Source organism: Salvia miltiorrhiza, chromosome 8 (genome assembly GCF_028751815.1).
Source record: "Salvia miltiorrhiza cultivar Shanhuang (shh) chromosome 8, IMPLAD_Smil_shh, whole genome shotgun sequence".
NCBI classification, from domain to species: domain Eukaryota; kingdom Viridiplantae; phylum Streptophyta; class Magnoliopsida; order Lamiales; family Lamiaceae; genus Salvia; species Salvia miltiorrhiza.
The window spans coordinates 44,043,281-44,047,500 of record NC_080394.1 but is presented as its reverse complement, the minus strand read 5'-3'; the positions used below and the strand labels follow the sequence as shown (position 1 = coordinate 44,047,500).

General features: G+C 40.7%; 1 long non-coding RNA gene across 1 annotated transcript; it reads left to right on the top strand.

Annotated features, from left to right (window-relative positions):
- Nucleotides 1-245: 245 nt before the first annotated feature.
- LOC131002048 (uncharacterized) lies at nucleotides 246-2,284 on the top strand. Its single transcript, XR_009094130.1, has 2 exons — nucleotides 246-1,520; nucleotides 2,045-2,284. It is a non-coding gene; the product is annotated as an uncharacterized LOC131002048 (long non-coding RNA).
- The last annotated feature ends 1,936 nt before the right edge of the window (nucleotides 2,285-4,220 follow it).

Genomic DNA, 4,220 nt, shown 5'->3' with positions numbered 1-4,220 from the left:
GATTGGTTTGTGTTTGTAAAAATTTCAAAGAGTTAGTTAGTAAAAATTAGGACTTTTTAGTCTATGTGTTGTTTAAATGTTTTTGCTTGGAATATATGTTTTTAAGCATGATTGTAGTGTCTTTGTATTTTTTTTTGATTAAGTCTATTGTAGGCTAAATAAAATTTTGGCTAAGTTTAGTTTGTATGATTTTTTGAGTTTTATATGATGTGAGTTTGATGCTTGATAAAATGAGATTTATTTGCTCTATGATCATTATGAGAATTTTTATCCATGTTTTGCTAAGAGTTTTATGTTGATACATGGATTTTCATAAAAATGTAATAACTATAGTTTTTATGATAAAAAGAGAGTAAATATGAGAATAATGAGATATATGATGAAAATGATCATATTTGAGTATTTGAGAAATTTCGAGCATGAAATTGAGAAGGAATTTGTTAGATATGTTCGTTGATGTGTTTTCTATGAGATTTGAGTGGATGACGAAAGAAAAGAGTCGAGATTGAGTATTACGAGTATTTTGATGTTTTTGAATGTTTTTAAGTGCTTTAAGTGCTTAAAATGAGTTTTGGTGTATTTGCTTTGTTTAATTGTTGAGTTGAGCATGTTTACTTGTGTGTATGTTTCGGAGTCGTTTTTCACGACCCACTGACCTACTGTTTTCGAGGGGTTCTTGATACCCAAACACTCTGAAAATTTTATGGTAGGTATATTTGAGAGTCTTGAGAACACCGGTAAAATTTCAAGTCATTTGGACTTCGTTTGCTATTTTTATAAAATGTAAAACTAAAACTGCTACATTCTGCCGAATTGTTCGGTGAGTAGCCAATAGAGTCATCGTTTCCAGTAGCTTTCCTTAGCATTCTGGAACCCAAATTTTTATGGTTGAGACCTTAGTGTCTTAGCTAAGTACCCACAAAATTTCAGACCGTTTTGACAACGTTTACTATTTTTCAAAAATCAAACTTTTCGGTTGCCAAAAACTGCCGAATATGGTAGACTGTAGTAAAACAGTCATATCTCCTAAAATACTTGGAGTTTTTGATCCTACTTTTTTTTAAATGAAACTAGACTCGAAGAGGTTTCTTTTGGTATGAGTTACGACCCCAGGAGAGGTCTGTACAGAGTCTGGTGAGGTTTTAAAGTTGAGTCAGTGCAGTGTAAAGCTTGTTTTCGACTTGTCTATGTGTGTTTTTAATATGCCTAAGTGTTTATACTTGTTTATGTGCTTGTTTGCTATAAGTTTGAGTCGAGTTGAGAGTTAAGTCGATATTTGGACGTGTGAATCCTTAGAAGCCGAGTATACCTAGGGATTGAGTTTTAACGGGTAAATAGATGTTGAGTGAGAAGTTAGAGTAAAGAAGAGATTGGATTTAGAATTTGAGTTTCTGACTAAGGTTTGTTTTATCACATGAACCTTCGATGACGATGACGATGTGATGATGACATATGAAGGCCCGAGCGAGACGAAGCAGTAAGTTGCCTGATTTCTTTCCAGATTAAGCGAAGGACTTCAGGTGGGCAATATTTTGAGTATACAAATATTATCCGAGCTTTCTAAAATGATTTAATGATATAATGATGTTATGAGATTAACAAATGTTTTGAGATAAATGATATTTGAGAACTGTTTGACTTGCCAATTTTTTGATGTTGAGCTTGTGTGTTACCCTCTACTGATGAGACGAGTTCGGTCCTGCCACAAGCGGGATTTTGTGCACAGAGGTGACTGTGAGCCGTCTTCGGGTCGGCCGGTCACGGTACTTGAGAGGGAGGCCTACTTCTCAGTACCTTTGATGATGATGAATTGTAGATGTGGTACATGCATGTTTAGATCTTTGACAGCTGTCATTCGTTTACTTATGATGTCATAATTATGAAAACTGCATGCACAGATTCTTTTAATGCTAATTTATTTCTGTGTGTTGCTGAGATGTGGCAAGTTTCAAACCTATAGCTCTAAGAGCATCTTTCTTGTTTTTCGGCATTTGCCCACTGAGTATTATGTACTCACGCCCTGCATGTATTTCTAAATGTGCAGGCTAAGCTGGGAGTGAGATTGGACTGGTGCTGATGGGGGAGAGTTTCAAATGATGTAAATTAAATTACTATTTTGCCTCGATGATAATAGAGTCTGATGTTTGAATTACTTAGTTTCTTTTGAGATCAAGCAATACACTCACGGTTATGTGTCTTCATACATATAATCGGTTCGCCTTTTGCTGCGATACTCTGCAAATTATGCTTCCTTATGAAAAATGAACTATACGCGTTTTGTTTTTGTTCGTGAAATTCCTAACAATTAAAAAGTTATGACAATGTTGACGATTTTACCCTTGGGCTAATTTTATAAGATTTTCCTTAGCATGTTTTGACGTGAGCTTCCGCATGACGTTCACCTAGTTCTTCTTATCTTTTATTCTTTAAAAATAGTCGTATCGATACTCGTACCCCACTATTACTAGTGTCGGGTCTGCGGGCTGCGACAGGGTGGTATCAGAGCAGGTCATCTGCTCTGAGTCTATTGCTTGACTGAGTTGAACCTTTGATTACTGGTATCTTTTAACTTGAGTACTAGTCTAATTTGAATTCTTAGGCTAGTTTGAGAGAGTCTTGATTGCTTCTACTCTTTTAAAATTGAGTATTAGTCTAATTTGGATTCTTAGACTAATTTGAGAAGTTAGTTTGAAACGAAACCCCAGCACCCCATCTCCTCCGGCTTAAACGAGGTAAGAAGTTGATGTTGTTTCTTGTCGCTTTCTTGATTGAAAGTTGAGTTGTTTCACTAATGAGTTATGAATTGTTTTGATGACGGAATTGTTTGAGAGGATGGAATCTGATATGAGGCAGTTGATGTGGAATATGAGGAGAAATGTTGAGGCTAGTATAGCTGATGCCCCACCATATCAAACGAGGACGAGTATGTTGTTGATTGAGATGTACCAAGTAAGTTTCGTATCCATTTTCTAATGAACGGGATATTTTACAGGATGCAGAGTCAAGAGGAGGCATCGATACAGAGACGATACAGCGAGGCGATGCGCCGATGGTTCAGGACTACTGGACTGCGAGAGGGCGATACTCTTGGGGAGTTTCTAGCGTACTATCACCGACGATGGTTGGAGGCTAGTGCCCATGGGATAGACGAGGCTGAGGCTATTACTCACCTGATTCCACAGCTGCCACTCGGATGGCAAGACTGGGCGGCTTCGCTGGTGCCGCAGTATATCAGGAGGACTGAGTTTGGGCGGTTTGTGAGCGCAGATTTCCGTGGTTTCATCGCGACGTTGAGCCACCGCTATTTTGCTTTTGACGAGCCACCTCCACCGCCGTATGGACAGTTAGAGGGATCAGCCCAGGGAAGGGAGCTAGTTGTTGTGCCCCCATTTCCCGATGAGCCGTTTCCGATTGTACCTCCACCTCCGGTTGATCAGATGCCAGTTCTATCTGAGCCTGTTGTTTCCGAGCCGACTATCTTTGAGACATATTCTCCAGTGGTAGAGCATGACCCGTTTGCGTTTCTATCACTCACTCCTTTTCCCAGTGCCGAGTTACCGCCTTGGGATTGGACACCGGCGACGGCACCTTCGCCACTTCTACCTGTTGAGTCGGCACAGCCGATTGTTTCCACCGAGCCTGAGATGCAGTATGTCCCCTTCGATCCATATCCGAGGGTTGCCCCGCTACCTGAGCCTGGCACTTTAGCCTTTCAGACATACATGCATTCGATTTTATACCCACCGTCCCGAGACGCCCAGGAGGGAAGTTCTCGGCCCATACTTCTTGACAGTGATGAGGAGGACCCGGATGAGGAGACTCCAGAGATGACGGTCGGATACGGACGGACTCAGCCGTTGCAGCGTCACACTACAGCCGATGGAGCCGAGACATGGGTACCTGTACCCGAGGTGCCGGTTTTTGGACCGATGATGGACACTGACGTTGAGGACGAGCCGAGTGATGACAGCGTCTATCGACTGATTGACGAGTACGGGAGTCAGGAGGCAGAGCAGGACGAGGAGACGGAGCCAAGCGAGGACATGGATTATGACGAGGTGACGAGCAGGATTGCAGGAGATGACGACTGGTGATCGTGTTTTAGTAGACGCGCTTATATGTATAGATGCATAGTTTATATATATATATATATATATGTAGAGAGGCATAGTATAGTGTGTTTATGTAGATAGCATATATCTATAGGTGCTTAGTACCTA